This window comes from Canis lupus, chromosome 10 (genome assembly GCF_048164855.1).
Source record: "Canis lupus baileyi chromosome 10, mCanLup2.hap1, whole genome shotgun sequence".
NCBI classification, from domain to species: Eukaryota; Metazoa; Chordata; class Mammalia; order Carnivora; family Canidae; genus Canis; species Canis lupus.
In genome coordinates, this window is record NC_132847.1 from 44,115,845 (window position 1) to 44,138,483 (window position 22,639).

At 39.2% G+C, this 22,639-nt stretch overlaps 1 long non-coding RNA gene across 1 annotated transcript; it reads right to left on the bottom strand.

Moving 5' to 3' along the window:
- Positions 1-456: 456 nt before the first annotated feature.
- LOC140640943 (uncharacterized) lies at positions 457-22,191 on the bottom strand. Its single transcript, XR_012037540.1, has 5 exons — positions 22,052-22,191; positions 16,820-16,927; positions 12,785-12,949; positions 11,301-11,346; positions 457-1,799 (listed from the first exon to the last, which is right to left on the bottom strand). It is a non-coding gene; the product is annotated as an uncharacterized lncRNA (long non-coding RNA).
- Between the last annotated feature and the right edge of the window lie 448 nt (positions 22,192-22,639).

Below are 22,639 nucleotides of genomic sequence, written 5' to 3' on the forward strand. Positions count from 1 at the left end.
TACTTTTTTCTCTCACTTTCTCAAACGATGTTCTTTTTGCATTTGGGCCTTTTATGTTTCCTTTTTTTTGGAATGTTCTTCACATTCTTTAAAACTATTTTCTCATTCAAGTCTCAGCTAAATACCTCCTACTTCCCCAATATTCTTTGTTTTTTTTTTTAATTTTCTTTTTTCTTTTTTTTATTAATTTATTTATTGGTGTTCAATTTACCAACATACAGAATAACACCCAGTGCTCATCCCGTCAAGTGCCCCCCTCAGTGCCTGTCACCTAGTCACCCCCACCCTCCTCCCCTTCCACCACCCCTAGTTCGTTTCCCAGAGTTAGGAGTCTTTATGTTCTGTCTCCCTTTCTGATATTTCCCACACATTTCTTCTCCCTTCCCTTATATTCCCTTTCACTATTATTTATATTCCCCAAATGAATGAGAACATACAATGTTTGTCCTTCTCCGATTGACTTACTTCACTCAGCATAATACCCTCCAGGTCCATCCACATCAAAGCAAATGATGGGTATTTGTCATTTCTAATGGCTGAGTAATATTCCATTGTATACATAGACCACATCTTCTTTATCCATTCATCTTTCGATGGACACCAAGGCTCCAGCAATTGCACTGTCGGGGATTTACCCCAAAGATACAGATGCAATGAAACGCCGGGACACCTGCACCCCGATGTTTACAGCAGCAATGGCCACAATAGCCAAACTGTGGAAGGAGCCTCGGTGTCCCAATATTCTTTGTAAAATAGCTTCCATTCTCACCCTCTGCCAGTGCTTTTCTATTTATTTCAGTCTCTGTTTTGTTCCCCTTGAAACATTTATCACAATTAATACATCAATTATTATTTTGATTATTTGCAAACATACTCTATTCGTTAAGGTAGGAACCGTGTGTGCTCTTCACTGTATACTTGGGCCCTAGGGTAAAGCCTGACATGGCATATACTTTCAACCAACATTGTAGAATGAATGAACAGCCTCGAGTTTATAAACTCCTCCCCTCTTGCTTGGGTCTTCTATCTTCTTTATTAGAAAATGATACTTATATGAGCAAATGGCTCTTGGTGATGATAAAGATTCCCCCCACAAGGTGATACCTGTTTGCCTATACCACCATGAAGTCCTCTGCCACCTTAATGGTGTTCTTGCTTTCCCATCACTGAAATGCAAACGTGCTCTCACAAGGGGCTGTGTCTTACTAGTTAACTGCATATTTGCATTGGTGATTCAGATTAACAATTATGTCACCAATACAAAGAGAATCATGGTAGGGACTGTCTCTCCCACTATCAGACTATATATATGCACAACCTGAGGTTCTCTGTGTATCTCGAGTTCCCAGCAAATGGTAGGTACCTAAAGGTCTGCTGAATCAATCAGCTTATCCAGGTGATTTCCTCATTCACTGGATGACTTCTGCTGAATCGGCAAGACCCACAGTAACAGTGGACAATCAGTGGCAGGGGAGGAAATTAATGGGTACAAGCTTTAACAAGAGTCTTTACTCTAAAGTAGAATCTGAAAGCCCATTGGCTTAATGTTGTTGTTTACTAGCAGAAGGGGTTTCCTCCTATTATTTATCATCACTTTTCGGCAAGTTCCACCCAGTGAGTGCTTGCTCTCTATTCCTCACACTCGTTTCTGAGAAGAGAATATCCTTCCACACAGTGCAGAAAGCAAAGTGAAAATAGGGTGGTTATTCACTGATTGGTTTGTAGTTGGTTAGCAGTGAACGTGATGAGCTTCTGTTGTGTCCTGCCTCATCCTTTGAGGCTCTCTCCTGCTTCACAAACTGTAACAAAAAGAACATCTTTAATTTAGGTAGAACAATCTGATCTCAGGGCATGCTACAACTTAATTGAAGATAAAATAACCTGTCAGCACTAGTTATGTGAGTCTGTCTCCCTACACCTGAGAGCTCCCCAACAAGGCCAGACATGGTTATCTGAAACCTGCCAGCAAGTCTGGGAATACAGCCCTGGGAAATCTTCCTTTGCTAGAACTGCTCTATCATAGGGAACATCAGAACCTCAAAGATATTCAGGTCTGCATGTGCCTGGGATGGCATTCTGCTCCCCTAGTTCTTTAATGGAGAACATGTGACTGGAGCGTGAAATGTGTTCATTCTCTGGATGGCAATTTTCTTTCCAAGTAAGACGACCCCTCATACCTGGTCTAGAGGCTTAATCCTATCATTTTTCCAGTGTGGATGTCATGCTGCAAGGGGCAAAGTTTGGGGAAAAACAAGGCAGCTATTTTTATACCTGCCCAACTTTCTCTGCATACAGGCAAACAGGATTATCAGTGGTGATGCCTCCCCAAACTCCTGAAAAAGCTCCTTAATAGTGACTTACATCTGAGCACTTCCCCTTCGAATTTAATTCTCTTCACAAGGCAGCACCTTGAGGTGTGAACTTCAAAACAGCAACCAGAGCACAACTGTAGGCATTACTGTTTCCCAACTCCAGACCTCACTCTGCGAGCTGTTTATTTTTCAGATGATACAATGGTGGGGGGGAGGGGGGGTAATGGGACAGGTCTGTCATATGACAATAAAAAAATCAATTATGTGGGTCACACTCTAAAGTGATTAAGTACTGGCCAGCAAGGCCAGAATTGCTTTTGATTCAATGGAAACACACTTTCCAGCCCTGCATTCTTATAAGGCAATGCAGTTCAGTTTGTAGTGCAGTTCTTTTTATACAATACTTCTTTATTTGATTCCAAGTACGTATTTGCGAGATACTGCTATAAGTCACAAAAGGAAGAAGGGCATTAATCGATCGTGCTTCTTCTAAGCTTTATTTCCACAACATATGGCTAAGTGCTAGAAATGAAGAAATGTCTCAATTTGCCTGAAAACCTCCAACATGGCTTTCTAATAATAAGTACAACTACCAGGTAAAAGCATTTCTCAGTATTTGACTAGTGAAGCCTCCCACAGCTGGTAAGATTAGGCCCCTGCCCCTCCTCAACTACAACAGCAAGATATACAATGGTCTCTGCTTGATTCCAACTATACTTTATTCCCAAACTCACACTTTAGTTTTCTTCAGGATAGAGCTGTTTAAAGTCAATTGCAACATTAAAAGAAAATAATGATGATGCCATGAACACTCTTACTGAAGAACTTCTGCACCTTGCTTATTATGCCCCTGAATAGACCACTGGTCTGTCCACGGATGCAGAGCAACAAAAAGCCAACTAGCAAGAAATGTCCATCCTCACAATCAGAACAGGCCAGCACTCCCAGAAGTGTAATTCATTAAGTGCGAAAAGTTTTTTGAGAAAATGTGTACAAGAAGTAGAGTTAAATAAAAGTTAAATGGAATGCTTTTCTGCAAAATTTCTCTGAGCCTTTAACACTCCAACATGTATTCTGAATCTTACACTTTTTACCACCGAATTCTTTTTCATAAAGTGCAATATTTTATAGCAGTAGCATTCCATGGAATACATTTTTGGAATTTTTGGAATAGGCCAATTACGAGTGTCAGAAGTATTTTCTACCTTTTCTATCACACACATATTCTTCACTATTTCCTATTTTCCCATCACAAGGATATTATACATACTGCTGTGTAAAATACAGTATTACACTAATAGAGAGGATACAGGGCAATGAAGAGGTTTCAGAATGCTCACTGGCATTATATTACTCCTATTTCCTACTTGGCTGGCATTTTGGGCAATTCTGGGATGGGTCTTTCCTCCGAAGCACATGGTGATCTGAAGAAAACATGAATGAACAAAATGAGGGGCTGCATAGAAGTGCGACTGCCACATCTGTTAGCAGTGCATTTGGTAAGCTTTCCCCTGTCACTATATATATTCAGAAATAATGACAAAGAAATGTAGTTCCTCCGGGCAAATGAAATGGAGGTGCAAATTAGAATCACACCTCCAGTCTCATTTTGGTATCACTTCTTGTCTGGATAAACAACACTTACTCTCACTTTCCTACTCATGGCAAGTAGCCACTGTTAACACTTGCATTAGGGATCAGTCACAACAAATTACAGTTAAGTTTCACACTGCACTGCAGGAGGCAGCGTGGGCCCCAGGAGAGCACGGAGTTAAGCTAGGCCCGTTACCAATTTTGAGATAACTATCATCGGGGCTGAAAAGGCCCCTGTGCCTCAGCCACATGAAGTGGTTAAAATTCTAACAGTCTAAGTGGTATCTTAATATTTCTGTGTATGGTCGTTTATTATTCTCTGTGGAGAGCAGTGGTGGGTAGCCGCTTGCAAAAAGGGTGATTTTAATCACCAATCATTTTCAAGAACACAAGAGATCAGTAGTACTCCACTGTGAAAGCCTTATTATAAAGGGAAACTGCCTGTGTGGATTAAACACACAAACAGATTTCACTTCAACATAATTGTGTTAGATGCTAAACTTGCGAAATGTGGAAGGAGCTACAGACCTTGTGCCACACAAAAATATCCATGGAGAAGAAGAAAATGCAGACTGTAGACTCATTACTTCCAAGAACTTGCCCTAACAGATGGACACAAGAAAAGGGGATTTTGTAACCCTGATTCTACAATAGCTAACTTATTACCTCAAATAGGGCAAAGTCTACCTTTTCTAGTGAAACCTGAAAAACAAAAACTTATAGAATTCATGCAATCAACCTCTTTTAGAGAAGAAAAAAATAAAGTCTTAGGAAACCTTTAAGAATCAGCATAGCTAGGAATAAATAGGAGAAACAAGCACTGTTAAACATTCTTTGAAGGAAATAAGTTCAGATGAACTCGTTCATCACCCGACTTGCTAAGTTTTTTGGCAGATTACTTATATAGGGCACCTCTATGAAGTTCCTGAGTGATCCTGACATTCCAAAATGGGAGGGAGGAATCAAGGCCCTTTGTTTTACAGAACCAGATGATTTTACTAGATTTGGGAACAGGATTCATTTTATAATTTAGTATATTAAAATGTAGGGGGGATTTTTATATGATTTAATCCCAAGTAAAACATAAATAGGTTTATTAAGATGGCTGAAGATCTCTTCTCCACAAGGCTCCTCCCTGTTGTTAAGTTTCAGGTATCTGCTAGCTCTTCGAGAAGTACAGGAAAATTATTATACTCCACTGTATGGATATCCTCTCACTCCTACACCTTGGGACATCTGTTACCTTAAGTATCCTCTCTTATTTAGAAGAAATAATTGTGTGAAGCACTCCCTTATAACCCAATATGCACACTGCTGTCAGTATTAGCGTTCCATAATGGCAGCACACACCAAATTCCACACTAAGTACTGGATATACATGATCTAACTTATCCTTCATGATAAATCTATAAGCAGGTATTATTCTGCTTATTTTAAAAGTGAGGAAGTTGAATCTCAAAGAGATTTTGAAATAGACTGCTCCCAGTAACAGAGCAGATAAGTGATATAGTATAAGCTCAATCCCAGCCTGTTGGACCCCAAATAAGGATGTGCAGATTTCTACTAAGAAACAACTAGGTAAGGAAAACAGATATGTGCAGATCAAGACATTTTATCAAATGAGCTTAACGCTTCATGGAAATTAGTGTGAAAACCAATAACCAGGAGAGGAGGCTACAACAGATTTTAGGCCAAGAGAGGAGGATGCAAAAGGTGGCATTTGACGTAAAGCTTTGGGAAGAGGAAAACATTCCATTGAAATTCTGTTCTTCCTTCCAGGCTCAACAGGATTTGGTAAGTGGGACAAGGACATTGCAGATGAAGAAATAATGTAAAGGCAAATAAAACATAAAACACAAAGCTCACACATTGATGAGACTGCAAACTCTTGAGGTTAGCAGAGATAGAAGTACAAGGAAGAAAGTATAAGGAAAGACTAGAAAGACAGGACTGGGCCAGTAGTGCAAGTAAGGCATGCTTTGGAATTGCACTTAACTCTTCTAGATCACTGCCCAACTCCACCAACATTTCCCTTGCACTTTCTCCCCAAGCCTCTTCCTTCCATTTCCACAAGCATTTTCCTTTCTTTTCACTTGGTCACCTCGTCTCCTAATCATTTTCCAGCTCTCCTGAGCTCTTCTTCAAATACAGCTCAGGTTCTGTCACCATTCCTCATCTGCAAACCTAGCCTCCCATTCAGCATTCGTGGTCCTCTCTGACTTCATCCCACGCCTTGTCTCCTGCTCCATCTCTCAATTTACTTAACATTTGTTAGGTTCAATTTAGGGCTTTCCCCAAAATAGCTGTAATGGCTTTGAAAATACACCATTAACTCATCTCCTCCCCCAACCCTGTTTCACCCTCACTGTTCTCCATCTCAACAAATGAACAAGTGAAATTAGAAAGCACAATCAAGTTGGAAATTTCATCATTAACCAGAACTCCTACCTTTACTCTGATTTTGAATGTAATTTTTAAAAAGATTCTATGGCCACTAGTTTCGAACTGGACAAGTTTTAGAATTAGATAACATCATCTCTCATTAGCTTTACAGCAAAGGTGTAAGTGATCTCCTTACTTCCAGTCTTATCCTCTTCCCAACTCCTTATCCATATTTTTCATAATAATCAAATTTAATTGAATCGCTTCCTTGCTTTTATTTATTTATTTATTTATTTATTTATTTATTTATTTATTGGTATCCAACTGCCCCTAGAATAAAAAAACTAATCTTTTAAACATGGAATAGAACTATATATAAGAGTTGACCCCGTTCATATCTGTAAGCCTTACCTCTTATTCCTCTCCCTTGTCCCTATTCTCTCATTAATATGAACTACTAGGAAGTTCTGAAACTCACATGCATTTTTTTCTCATCTCTGGACAGGCCAAGCCAGACTGCACATGGCCCATCTCTCACTGCTTTCCACATGGGTGAACTAACTCTCCCACATCTTTCAGAGCCTCAATTTATATGATACTTCTGCCAGGAAGATAGATCTGTCTCTTCAAGTCTAACTTAGGAGCTTCTCAGCTACTCCTCTACAGCACCGATATACTCACCCTCTCCATTGCAATTGCCTTTTTGTCTTTTTCACCCATTATGTCAAGAAGCTATGGAAGACCTCATTAAATTCCTGCAATCTCACACATGAAAAAGTAAACTTTTCCATAGTAAGTCAATACTACTGAATTTCCTATTTATGTACTATTTACTCATTTTTCATGTATCTTCCTCCAATTTTGAAGAAAACGCTAAGAAAAAAAAACTATATTCACATAATTTACTTTCTTCCTCTTAATTTCTCTGCTTTTAGACAGCAACCTTAGCTACTGGTCTCTTTGAGAACATCACAAACATCTGTCAGTAGAAGAATACAGTAAGTGAGTTAACAGAATACACAAATGTAAGTCTAGTAAGTGATGACTCTATGTACCATTTTTCATAACACCATATAAACTCCATTAACAGCAATTCATGGTACCTGGAAGCTTATAGTTCCCAAGACTAGGAATAAGAAAGATGGGAAAAAATATGCCAGTATTTTCCCCTGTATCTTACTACAGTTCCTTCTTTCTTCATTCCCTATTCATTCTTCTCTGTGAATGAGAACAGTGAATTCACAGTAAAAATGAGCTCTTGGGGGTGCCAGGGTGGCTCAGTTGGTTATACATCTGACTCTCGATCTCAGCTCTAGTCTCAATCTAACAGTCATGAGTTCAAGTCCTGCATTGAGCTCCATGCCGGGTGTGGAGCCTACTTAAAAAAATAAAATAAAATAAAAATAGTTCTGGGGTACATAATGCACTATGGGCATCTGAGGCTTCCATTTATTTCCAACAGTAAGATGTTTAAGTGAGACACAAGTAGTTGCCCAATTGTGACTCATTCAAAGAAAATTAAGTCTTAGAATCAATACCTAAGTAGAATATTGCCTTTAAATAGCAAAGTGGTTAGTATCTGGCCCTTATAACACATTCCTGATGAAAAATAAAAAGGCAAATGTTGCATGTGTCTAATAAGTCAATGTCTCTTTAAATTGGGCAATAAAAGAAGAACTTTAAGATGGGCACAATTACAACCCCTCCCCATGGAAAATGGAGAGAGAGGAAATCATACAAAATAATGCAAAAATATTTAACTGGTATTCACATTCTAGTTTGTAAATAATTTCTAATTCACTTGCCTAGACAGTTAGCCATCAGTCTGGATGTAAAGAATGTAAGCCCAACCAAGAAACAGGAAGCTTCAGTTCTGACACATGTGTGTTTATTTTGGTGGCTCACATCTGCAGCTTTTCCCCCCTCGATGTATCCTTTCAGAGCCAAATGGGGGAAAGGAAGAAAGTTACTGGGCCTGCATACATCTTTGTGACTGTGATAAACTGAACCACCCACAGCATCTTTAGAAGGAAGTTATTAGTTTTATGATGAAGAACTCCAACCCATATGGAGGCAAAGTCTAGAAGTAAAGGAAGTCTATTCGATATGACTGACTTTACTCAGTATGCCCAATGGCATCCCAGGACTGAACTAGTCACATTCAGTTTAGAAACGGTGTTTCTAAGAGGATGTGTCAGACTGATGTTCAAAGGTATTTGGTGCTCTTCTGGGAGTCCAACATCAGCAAAGGATCTTCTTGACATCATCCTGTTTTGATGATGAAATTACTTCCAAATAATCAGAAACTTTGATAAATAGTGAATTAACACAGAGATGGAGGTCAAAACTGCCATTACCAAATCTACGAATCAAAGGGTTATAAGCTTCACAACATCAATTCTGACAACCACACTGAATGAACCCTAATCCTTTGACTGAAAAATCTCTCATGTATACTGAATTCTTGTAGCCTTAAACAGGGGTGGATAAAAACTCTGGCCTGATGGCTAAATCTTGTTGATCACCTCTTACTGTAAATAAAGTTTTATTGGGACACAGCCACGACCACTCATTAATGTACGGCTTTTGTGCTACAAGAAAAGAGTTAAGTAGTTTTGACAGAGATCACATGGCCTACAAAACCTGAAATATTATCTTGCTCCTTCCATAAAAACTGCAGATCCCTAGCCTAAAATGATGGATTATTCACCCATCTTTGCTCTACAAAACCAGGTTCTGGATCAAAATTATTTTGTCTAGATTTTATACTTCTTTACTTAAAAGACCATAGCACTTAAGGCTTTGGGTTGGCCCAAAGACAACCCAACCCTCCACTTGGAAACACTATAGGAATGGGTCCAAATGGCAACCCTACAGATCTGAACAGATGCCTATTTTTCTTCTGCCCATGAGACAGATGGTCCTCAGAGAGGGGAGAATAATTCGTCCATGAGAGAGAATTCTCTGTGCAGCACTAATTTTGGAAATTTATCCCTGATCCATCTGGCCAAAAAGGATTCCTTAGGAGTACCTTTGCTTTTTGAATTTGTTTAACATTCAAGAGGGGAATCCTAAGTACCAAGGCTAGAATATCAGGTATTTTCTCTCTAAATGTCAGTAAAGCTTTCTAAGTCTGCCCTTGAGATAAGAAAACTCAAATACTTAAAAGAACAAAAGATGACTATAAGGATAAGAACAACTCACCACTCATTTAGGGGCCCCATTTCAAAGAATTTGTTCAGTCCTCTGACAATAAATAACCCTTCTGGGTAAGGAAAATAACACCTAGATATTTCTGCCCCATGCAGAAAGTAGGAGGATTAACATTTACTTTTCAACCCTAGATACAACAGAGCTTCCCCTTATCAACCACTCTAATTCGTCTTTGATATTCTGACTCTGCTGTCCTAAGAAGCTTTTTTACCTGGGTAAAACAAAACATTTGCAAAGTTAGTTAACTCGGATGTGATGTTTTCCGCCATTCCTTTCTGTTGCTGCTCCACAACATCAAGTGTTGGTTAGGTCTGTTCCATCCATAAATAAGGAAGAAACAAAATTAAGAACTGACAAAGAAAAGTTAGGCAACTAGAAACAAGGGCCTTAAAGAAAGTAACTGTGGAGGGGTTCTTTCCATTAGTTTCAATTGAAGTCTGATGGTCTTGGGTTCAAGTCCCACGTCTACCACTTACTTACCTATGTTATCTCAGGGTCCTACCTATGAAACAAACAAACAAAAATAACCTACCTACCTGTGGAGTTATCACAGGTGAATAAAAATGCATGTTAAATCATTTAACAGTGCCTGGGTAGCAATAAGTCCTTAATATGTACTTAAGTCCTTAATATGTCCTTAACAATCCTTACTGCAAAGTTCTTGCTAAGAGGATAACTGCTGTCAGTAATAGAAAGGTGAAAAAAATTCACAAAGCAAAGGTATCTTTCTTGACTTTCTTCTGAGTCATATATACTTGGAGACAAAAAGAAAATTCTTGGTGGAAAAGATGTCATTAAATTTGATATCCACTATTTCTATCATTAAGAATACAACTGCTTTTAGAGTGCTTTTGACACCAAAGCTGTCTACAGAGTTGCTTTTGAGCCTGATATGCCATCCAACCCCGCCTCACCCAGTCACAACATCAAGGGGAAAGAAGACGCTGCCTCAAATAACCAGAGGTCTCTGTAGATGATGCTACACCGCAATCAATCAAGAAGTAGTTACATGCCCAGCATTAGACAAGAATGGGCTGTGGAAGAAAAGTATTCCTTCTACAAAGAAAGTTGCTGTAACTTTAGCAAAATTTCATCACTGACCCTGATGTAGTTAAAGCATTTAGCTTAAATTTAGTCCTACAAGATTTTCTTAAGAACCTACTATTTGTTTACAAAATTGCAACACCTTCTATGTAAGATCCCCAGACGCATGTACGAGACATAGAAACAAAAACAATGAACTCATAATAAACCAAGGAGCAAGAGTAGATTTTCAAGAAAACCAGGCTGGAGACAAAATGACAAAGGACTTATAAATGAAAATCAATACCTGAATTGTATCTGGGAAGCAAATGGGCAACCAGAACAGACTACAGAACACAGCTGCAGTGACTTCAAGCTGCTGTTAATCTTATAGAGCTCACCTTTGGGGCAACTCCCTGAAAGCAAAGCAAGATTATCCAGCTTCTCTCACCAGATGCTTCTCTTTTTCCAAGCTCCATGGATTTAGGTTATATCTGAGCTCGCTTTCACCCATGTTGCGAGCTAATTACAAAGAATCCAGAAATGTGGGAATGAACTGGGAATACTGTAGGCTGCTTTAACAAACCTTAGCACCATCTGCTGAAATATTAAGATGCTTGTTTAAAAAGTTGGCTGCCAGAGAAGGAGGTCACAGCACTGACAGCGGGGATATTCTCTTTAATAATTAATTTTTACTTCTGTTTCTAGTACATAAGCAGTGGGGCACTGAGCCAAAGGTGAACAGTCCAGAGATAAAAGAAGACCATTTTTACTTACCTTCTTCTCCTGGTCCAGGTACCAGCAGCAAAGAACCTAGAGAACCCTGGTCATCAAAGGACAAGAGATATAGTCAAAAGATTGTGGCATGTTTGTGTACTTTAGTGAACAACAGTTATTTGGGAAAATACGTAGGAATGTCATTAAAATTCCTTTTTTTAATGATTTGGCAGAGAGACATTTAAAGTGTACGTGTATTTATGCAAGACATCATGTAAATATGGTTTTATCCAGGTATAATCACATCCCTTGGATACTCATGGGATTTAAGGTTCTTTTTCCATGGTGGATGTTTCTCTCTCACAGAATAGTCAAAAGCAGCCCCAGATTTGTGGACAAAGATCAGGCCAACAGAGTTCCAAAGGGCTTAGGAAAGGAGAGTCTTATAATGCTTTAATGCCACCGTTAAAAGGCTTCAACACAATCACACCAGTAGACAAGAAACAGATAATAGCCCTGGTCCTTCGTACTTTTTCAAGAAAGGGAAGAACATTCATCAGTCTCCAGGTGATGAGGACAGCAACAAAAATCAGTAAAAACAGCAGCCAACATCTCTTGAGCACACACCACATACTAGGCACTACACTACAGGCTCCATCTGTTATATACTAATTCCTCCAACACTCTGAGGCAGGTACTGTTCTCATTTTATAGGGGAAAGAAAATGATGCTTACAGAGGGTAATGACCTTACCCAAGAGTTTATCAGCCTGGAATGGGTAGAGCTGACACAGAAGCCAAGCAGTCTGACTGCATGTGCAACCACTGTGGTCTAGTGCCTACAGACACGGTGTCACATAGGCCAGCTTACATAAGAAGTGTCATCATAAGGTAGGAGTAGTGACAAGAAAGACAGACCTTACAAGAGCTCAACTACATGCTTCACGGAGACAATAAGAGGACCACCAGGCCACACATGTTCAAGAATCTTCATTCTTATGGCCACCATTACTGGGACTCAGCTATGCTATCTATTTGCTTCTCTGCACTCTATCAACTAGCTTCCACTCTGTTACTGATCCAAGTCACTCACTGGTTAAACTACAAACAGGCTGTTCTTGAATCAGGTACCAATGGTCCATTTAGCAGAGGCCAGGTACAAAAGCCTGGGCCACAAGGGCCACATGACTGCACCTGAGTTACTGGAGAAGCAAACAATTGTGAACGGCCCCAGGCTGCTCACATAGTACAGAAAGCAACTCTACAACCCTACTTGGATCCTGACTCACATTTTTGGCATTTACAGAGATTATTTATACCCAAAAAGGCACACAGGATTACTTCTCAGTCTCAGCGGTCTCCATGTAGTGAATATAGAGACGAAAAAGTAGGTACATGAAGATCTCCTACTAGTAAGTGCAAAGAGTACAAACAAAAACAGACTGGTAACCTGTGAAGGGTTCTCCTCTCCCTTCTTCACTTTGTGTTTGTTTCAATGTCCTGTTTATCAGAATTAAAGGTGCACAGGTTCTGATTTCCACTTACCAGGAGGCTGGTCATTTTTCATCATTATGTAGAAGGGTGGCTCCGAGTTTAGCTCAACCATCTGTCGTCCCTCACAAGCCTGAGGGATTCACAGCAGGACCAGGAAAGTTTGCCAACCCTCTCGAGCAGGCTCTCAGGACAGGGTCGACAAGTCACTTCCCAAGCCTGTGTTGACCAGACAGGAAGAACACATGACTAGATAAAGTCAGACATGTGGGCTTGATAGGTCATAACAAAAAGCAAAGTAACCCTGCAGGAGAAAAAAACCCATCCCTGTTACATTCACTTTCGAAGCTGCAAGTGCTTATACTGGACACTACCTTCAAACTCCAAAGGTCTCTCAAGCAGAGAGGCTAAAAATGGTCTTAGGTAAAATAAGACTTTCTATGCACACAAAAATTAATGAGGTAAACATTAAGCTGCAACATAAGCCAAAAGATGAACAAACATCTATAGTAAGAGTAATCAATCCACTGGAAAGAATACTTCACTTTAAAGAGGCAGGGCATTTAAAAACTTTCTCCACAGAAAACTAAGTTCAGAAGACATGGGTTATTAAATATTATTAGATTAGATTCCCAACTATTAACACATTTCAGTTTTACAAGCTTTTTTATGAGACATTACAATCCTAAACTATTTTGCTAACAACTTTTCCTGGTTCTTTTATTTATTAATTTTTAAAATTTTATCCAGCCTCTTGTAAATACCCTTGTAACAAACTGTTAGGATAGTCATAGAAAAGCCTACCAGGTTTGGAGTCAACATGACTGTTTGATCAGAGGATCTGCCATTTACCAACCTTGTTCAATTCAGCCAGTCCTTCCGCCTGAGTTTTACATTTTTTTTTTTAAGAGATTTATTCATTTTGAGAGCAAGAGCAAGCAAGCAAGCGATCAGGAAAAGGAACAGGGGGAGATGGAGAGAAAATCCCAAGCAGACTCCACGCTGAGTGTGGAACCCGACGGAGGGCCCATGACCCTGAGGTCATGACCTGAACCGAAATCAAGAGTCAGATGCTTAACTGACTGAGCCACCCAGGTGCTCCTGGCTGAGTAAAAATCCTACCTGTCCAGCCCAATACCACCTGTAAATAAGCACATTAGCACCTGCTCTATTTCACAAGATTATGAATATTTTCAAAACTTTAAAACTTTGAGTTAGGCATGAGGCATTTTCATTTTTAATGGCCACATGGACTCAAATCTATTTTACCTAGCTTTCAACAAAATAAGCCACATGTTGAGAGTAGGTTTCAGACTCCATGTTCAAATCCAAGTTTAAGTGTTGGCTCTGCAAATAAATCTTGGGCCTTTATTTAAAGGCCATGTTTCCTCAGCTGTAATAGTGGAACACACAAGTCAGTTTATGGAATTGTGAGGTGCTTCACACAGTGCTCAGCTAATAGTGGACACCCTGATGAAGCGCTGGTATTCTTTTAATCCCATGGTTCCTTCCAAATAAAACTTTTTAAATTACCTGATGGCTCTGTGATACCACAATTTCTTGTGATAAAATAAGTACATATACACACCATGTCCACTTTTTCCTAGAACATATTTTCCAGAAAATAACCTTCCAACTCCTTGTTCCAAAAGCAGAGAGTCAAAAACAAAAGAAACTGACAGGGAGCACGAATTTTACAATCCTGACACCTGTCATATAAGAAACTTCCACTCTTAGCAGTTACTTTATAGATTTATGAATGGGTTACTTTTAATTATTAGAGGAGTATGTTGAAAATTAAGAGCAAATGAACAAAATTCCACATACCCAAGCTTTACCTCCTGATTTAAAAAAGCCAAGTTTCCTGAGTATCACATCCACAAGTAGTGAAGCAACTTCTTTTTCATTACAAATATCAAATACTTAATGCCAACCAAAGAAAATAAACAATGGTTTAAATATTATACAAAAAATCCTCTAGAAAAATTTACGTTAGGGGTGTGAATTGTCCAGTGCCAATGCTTTTTAAAAATTTCATGATACAAACAAGAACACATTTAACCTCCAAGAGCTTTCATTTTGAGATGAACACAAGTGTACCTACGAAAACTCAAGCAACATCTACCTCCCTCCAAATTTAGCAGTTGTACAAGGGTGGGGCTCACTACTTCCCAACCACACTGATCAACAGAGTAATTTACAACTATAAAGGTACTTATGGTCTCAATGGGCAAACTCAGAAAAACACCTGAGGCAAAGTAGTAAGCAGCCAACCCTCCATACACAAAAACTGCCTTAAATCAATTTAAAAAGGCAAGACCGGCTGGCCAAGTAGGCTGCTGAGTTCTGATCAGTGTTTGTGGTACTTGGCAAGGGTAGCGATGAGAAATTATGAGAGTTCTTAGAAGGAAGTAGAATCTTAGAAAAGCTGAGATACACAATTTTTCCTTTTTGATGAATAAGGAGGGCAATGCTTCTGGCCAACTCATTCAATGGCTTCCTGGAAACGGTTCAAATATTATTTCCCTGTTCTATTTATCCTTACATATGTATTTATCTATATATATGTATCTTCCCTTCTCATAGTGACCACAGAACACTTTCTCATCAACCTCAGTCCTTTGCAGGGTAACTTTTCAGTAAGTGCAAAACTGTTGTGAACTCTACCTTCAGCCCTTGGTAAAAGTACCCAGAGAATTGGTTGTACAAGTTCTTAACTTCATTGAGTTCAGCCATTCAAATGATAGTGGGAATAACCCAGCAACAGAGGCCATCCAAACACTGCTGCCAGGTATGATGCAGAGATAGGACAACTCCCAATGCATGCATCCCAGAACTCCTGAATAAATCTCTGGGCCCAGAAATCTGTGTTTTAACAAGCTCTCCAGGTCCATCTTAAGCATGTTCAAATCTGAGAAACACTGCCAGAGAGCAACACTTCTCAAATTCTAATATGCATAAATCTGGTCATTCTGCAAAAATGCAGATTACAGATCAGTAGGTTGGAGGGCAGAAATACAGTGAGTCTGCATTTCTAGTAAGTTCCCAAGTGATATCAATGCTGCTGATCCATGGACCATACTTAGAATAGCAAAATCGTAGAGAACAGAATCCAACATTCTTATTCTGTGTACTGTAATAATTTTTTTTGTACTGTAATAATTTATCAGCCATCTAATCTCAGAACCAAAATTAGGTAATGTTGGAGGTTGGAAGGGTGGTAATGCTAAGTATTCAGACACAGCCTGAGATACTGTGCATTTTAGAAAAACTCATACCTTCCATTTTCATGCATTTCAATTTAGATAGTGAGTGCTACTGCAAAATGTATTTCCAAGTATCATTTCACCTGATACAGCTAGGTTTCTAAATTAGAGCCTGGTACCTGGAGGTCTGCAATTCTAATCACACAGCAAGTGCTCAACATTAGTCAAGCCAATCGCTTCTCTTTTACTCAAGTTCCTCACCTGCCAAATGAAGGCATTTTTCTAACTAATCTACAGGCTTATGTACTCCTTACATATACAATAGTATGCATGACCAATAGGAAACATTAAAAACAGAAATAGCCACAATGCTCTCTCTCTGTGTCTCTCATGAATAAATAAATAAAATCTAAAAAATAATAATTTTTTAAAAAATAGCCACAATGGCTACTGACATAATTTTCTAGACACAGAAAGCATAGGATAGCTGTGTATGTTACCACCAAAAAAACAAATGTTCTCTTGTCTCTGAAGACAGAAAAATTGGGCAGCCCGGGTGGCTCACCGGTTTAGTGTCGCCTTCAGCCCAGGGCGTGATCCTGGAGACCCGGGATCGAGTCCCACGTCAAACTCCCTGATTGGAGCGGGCTTTTCCCTCTGCCTGTGTCTCTGCCTCTTTGTGTGTGTGTGTGTGTGTGTGTGTGTGTGTTCTCATGAATAAATAAAATCTTAAAAAAAAGAAAAATAAAGACTTCAATCTGAACTAGATTTCTTGGAAGTGCAGGTACCACACACAGTAAGGAAACAGCCGGAGTTCCAGTCCCAAAATGTATTCCCCTGACCATACTTCAGTTACCAAATACATAATTTACCATTTACCTACCTGGAAAGGGAGAACTCTTTCTATTTTCTTTAGCAATGATAAAAGAATCTAAAACATGTTTTTCCCATCAGGGGATCCTTGGTCTCCTCAAGTCTTTGGTTTTCCTATCTGTAAAAGGAGGATAATATTATGCACCTTTCAGAATTACCATGAAAATTAGCAACACTCAGACGAATGCCCAGACTCCTGACTGAGTCACAGTTGACACTCAACAGAAGAAAATCATTGTGACAACCCAGTTTTATATGAGGAGAGTCTGATATAAGAGAGCTATCTGTTCAAATACACCCTAGAACTCCAATGGTGTATTATGGATGGGATGTTTGTACCCTGCCCCTGATGCACAGGCAGAAATGTAATCCCCAGGGTGATTGTATTTGGAGGTGGAGCCTTCGGGTGGTAATTAGGTCATGAGAGTAGACTCTCATGAATGGGATTAGTGTCCTCATAACAAAGAGGCCAGAGAAGTGGCTTGCTCTCTTTTCATTACATAAGATTGATCACAAAAAGTTGGCAGTCTGCAACCTGAATGAAGGAAGACTCCCCACCACAACCTAACCATGTAGGAATCCTGATCTCAGATTTCCAGCCTCCACAACTATGAGAAATACATTTCTGTTGTTTATAAGCCAACCAGTCTGTGGCATTGTGTTATAGCAGCCTGAACTAAAACACTCTACTTAACATCCTGATATTCTTGTACGACTCTCTTAGGACTTGGATTTAGTCAAGAAATGACATTAGTCAAGCTATAAACTCTAAGCAGGGAATATTATTCTATTACTTAGAGAAAATTCAAAGAGGCCAGGTTACTCTTCTGGCTGTTAACACCATAATATTTCCATTAAAAAGGGAAGACCTGTGAAATCTCAGGTTTATAAATGTACACCAATATCAGGTCACCTGGGACCCCTGAAAAATAGGGCCAAAGACATTTCAACTTCTTGTAACATTCCTGTTTCTTATCTTACTGATCACACACTATATAGATACAGGACCAGCTTATACAGTATCTAAGAGAAAAGACCTTAATTGTTCATATCCCTCACATTCACAGAAGACTTTTTTACCCAAGAAGAATAGAAATGGAATGTGTAGCAGAAGTCCCTGGATGTGCAGACTTGTACTTCCTCTTGGGGCTCTGTAACTCCTTTCCCATACTTTCTCTGGAATCATCATTTTACAATTTAAGTATTATTTCCAACCCTGACTCGACCTCAAAACAAGCAAGCAAACCTGAAATATTTAAGAAACACAGATATTATAAGCATTCATTTCCTGATAGAGAAAATACATTTAAGAATAAACGAGGCCTCATACCAACTCTGAGTAGGCAGCAGCTCCTCAAACTTCATTCTTCCCTGTTATGTATTCTACAAGTATGCTGAACACTCACAATGTACAAGGTGCTATGGTGGACACAGAGGAAAAAACACCTAGCTGAACCACAGAAACATCCTACCCTAGGGAATTCCTCAGTCTAGAAAGTGAGCTAAAACATGAACAAACATATCTATGTATTATGGACTACACACACACACACACACAAAATAAACCCACAAAAAAACCCCAAATGGACTCTTTGCCAAAAGGAGATGTATTTGCTGTAGTAAACTCAAGCCACTTAATTTTAGGATAAAATCAAGTGTTTCCAATATGGCTGCCCACTATTAGCCATTACTATACACAGCGTTGCTAAGCCTGTATCTCTGAAGTCAGACAGCAAGCTGCACTAACTATAGCCCTTGGACAAGTTTCTTTACTTCTTCAAATCTCACCTTATTCCTCTCATAAATAGAGATATTACAAGTACCTCTCTCATGACTTTACATTGAGATACTGCACAGAAAGTGTATAACATGGTGCTTGACCCAAATACACAGTCAAATGTAAGTTTTCCAGTTGAAAAATGAGGTAGGAACAGACTACCTACACCTACCACAGGCTTCCTGGAACCTGAAAAGAGGTAGAGTAGGAACATCTTGTATTCTTATACCCTCTATAGCCCACTAACCATTACAGCAAGATGTCTCTACCATGGCAGAGAAACCTCCCTGTACTATGAAGCCCATTCGGGATTGACCCCAAGACCAGACAACTAGAATCCAGGAGTGAGCCTCAATATTAATGCTCCAACATTAAGAAGCTTCAAAAGTGAGTGTCAAGCTCAAAAGTGAACTTGAGAACCACTGTGGAAGATAAAACACTTTATAAGTGCCACAATGTGTGAGACAGGTTTCAGCTAAGATCTGATGCTTTACTTTGAGGCTGCTATAAGCTAGCTGCCCAGTCTTTAAAATCTCAGGATTACTGTACTAAATTCCATCAAGAAGTCTTCCTACTGAGGTTTTCACAGATCCATCAACACAACATCATCCCCCTGGGGCATTCATTATGACAGAAAGGAGAGCATCACACCAAGGTGCCCTCCTCACTCCTCCATTCAGATACTCTGGCCAACCCATCTATCCATGTTTCCAAATCTTTATCTCACTTATCAGCATCTCTGTTGAGTCTTTAATTTATCTAAGATAAGGCTGCCACACTGCCTTCAAATGTATTCATAATCAAATCTGAATATAAAAAAAACTTTGGGGATCCCTGGGTGGCGCAGCGGTTTAGCGCCTGCCTTTGGCCCAGGGCGCGATCCTGGAGACCCGGGATCGAATCCCACGTCGGGCTCCCGGTGCATGGAGCCTGCTTCTCCCTCTGCCTGTGTCTCTGCCCCTCTCTCTCTCTCTGTGTGACTATCATAAATAAATGAAAAAAAAAAAAAAATTAAAAAAAAACTTTGTTCAATAAACATACTTCAATCCTAATCGTTCTAGTGCCCTGTTAAATACTGGTTAGGTTTCCAAATTTCAACATAAGAAATGGTCTCAAGAAATTTGAAGAAACAAGAAAGCTATCAATAATTCATATTACAATTATTTAATCTTATTCAGAAGGGAAGAGGGGACAATGTCTTGCACTTTGCTGCAATTTTTGTGTATTCAATTCAAATCATGATACTTTAGGACTATTGTATCATTCAAAAATAAACTCACCCCAAAAAGGATAAAAATTTTACAGGAAAATGTATTAAAATTCCTGGAGTAGAGGCGCCTAATTGGCCTTGGTGGAGCATGCAACTTGATCTCAGGGTCATGAGTTCATGCCCCGCATTGGATGTAGAGCTTACCTTTAAAAATAAATAAATAACCCTAGATTAATTTTTTAATTTACCAATGTTTAATTTCTCATACAGTTTAAAAATTTTTAAACTGTATGAGAAATTTTATTGGAGGAAAAATGTGATCAAAGAAAAATACTCCACTTGACTTAGCAACAGATCGAAGGTGGCTGATCAAACAGATTGCCATCTGGTCAATCAATTGCCATTTGAAAGGCTACTCTAAAAAGATCTTCATATAAGTGTCAAAATCTCAAAAAATGTAATGACTCCTAATTAATTTATGTTAGCTAACAGGAAACAAACTTTCACTGTACATTTTAGATTCCCACTTAGATAACAATTACCGAAACCCTCCAATATTTCCCAATTTTTTTCCCGAGTAAAGATGAAAAAATATATCCTGATTCTATTCTGAGTAGCCACTATAAACTAGTCTTGGGCATTAAAACTATCTCAAGCAGCCTTTAAAATAAAGAGTTCATCAACCTGCTTCAACTCAGTATGCTGGCAGTAAAATACACGAAATACGTATTTTCTTTTTTGTACAAAAGTAAATGGCTACAGTAAAGTAAGTAGGTGGCTGGCTACCCACTAACTCTGAGACTATCTATTCTTCTGTAAAATGGGAACAATACAGAATTCCCTGCCTCACAAGTTACTATGACATTCAAATGTCAAAATGTATATAAAAGTATATTGTGAATCATAAAAGCAGTAATATTATTAAGTATGTACACACGTATATCCTCAACTATCAAAACTATATTCAAAGGCAAAGACACAATAAAAACGTGAAATCCACAATCCCTTTATATGAGCTGCTGTTTCTGGAAGTGTCAGGCATTAAACTGGAGCCAAAATGATCTACAAAGTCATTCTTCGCTAAAGATACAAATCTGAGGCACCAGACTATTCTGTGAATCTCTTTCTCACACTTGTACATGCAGATTATCCTCCCAAAGGCCCCAACAAGTCAAGAGCAACAAACAAGGAGTAAAAAGCAAAGGACACATTACTGAGAAAACAGCATGATGTTTTGGGATGAACCGTATTCAGGTTTGCAGAGGGAGGACTAAGAGAGAAAGGAATGGGATAGGTTCTTTCTCCATGCAGCAGACACAGCCAACCTGGCTTCCACAAAGCAAGGTGGTTAAGTGACTCTGATCAGTACAGCATGCTGACAATCCCACTGTACATCTGATTTGGCTCAGGATCACCCAATCGAATTTACTAACACAGTAGACTCCAGAAGAATCATCCATTAAAAACATTCCAAATACAGACTCTAAATGTGCATAAGGCCTTTTGTGATCTCCGCTGGAGCTTATAGTATCTAACAGCTGCAACTGTGACTGTTCTAGCTAATTGCTCTCAGCAACAAAAATAAACAATCGCTCCAGGAAGAAGACTGTACCCGCCAAATATTAATGAATTTTTTAAGAGTCAGAAATCTCAAATCTTGGTTCTAAAAACCCTGCTACTGGTGGAAAAAAAAAAAAAAAAAAGCCATCTCCAAGAACAAACAGGGTTGAGGCAGCCCAGACAAAAAGTCCTTATTTTGTATTTAATCCTCCCCAACACTTCTGCACCCCCCCCACACAAAAAAAAGGAAAAAGGAAAAGTGCCTTGTGTCTGGAAGAATTTAAGCAATCTGAGATATTTTAACTCATGTATAACTTTTTAACATATGGGGGAAAAGAGTCGTACTGATTGGAGCTATTTTTAAAGTGCAGCTCTACCGTAAAAATAGACATTTACTCATAAGGATGCTTGAATAGAGAACAAGCCCAATCTACGTCTCATTGTTAAGAAAGGGGTGAAAAAAGGCTGCTGTGCTTTCTGGAGAGCCGTTTATGGTCCGCCTGTGATGTCACGGCAGGATCCAGGTGCACTCTAACAAGCATCTTTCAGCCTCCTCAATCCTTTGAAAAGTGCTCTTCTACCATCAGCTACTTCTCTGAGCACAAGCAATAAGGAGCTAGTATTTACTCAGACCCTTGCAGAGGGAAGATCACCGCAATCAGAGATGCATGGAAGGAGAAAGCGACATTACTCACCCACAATTAGGTGCTTCATCATCCTCTCCGCATCCAGCATTTCCTTTTGCTAAGGAAAGAAAGGACAGAAGCAGGTGACTTATCAGTACTCTGGGACATCTATTTGTCCTCTGTCCGTAAGAAGTAACTTCATAGTTCTCTCCTACCCAGACCCCCAGCTGCTTAGTTGAAGCTCACAACTACATCCCTGCCGTAGATAGTGGCAAGCAGGCATTCAGGCGTCTCCACAACCTGATGCTGGACCTCAATTATTCTTTAGCCTGAAGCAATGGAGTTGTAATGGGAAACCATGTAGAAACACTGTAGAAACACAGAATTTTGTACCTCCCTGAGAAAACGTCAGCAGCAATCGATAAAATAAAAACCAGGCAACACTTCTCATGTACCATATCTCAAACCAAAATCAGAATGCATTAGCTTATGTCTGCTAAAAAAATTTTCTCCATTCATATGGAATGAAAAAAAAAGGGGGGGGGGAGCATCCTTATCAAAAGAAAACCAAAAACCGAATTTGAATGTTTAAAAATTTCATTAAAGAGATTAGACATATACTCATGACTTTAAAAGTACCAGAGAAAACCAGTATTC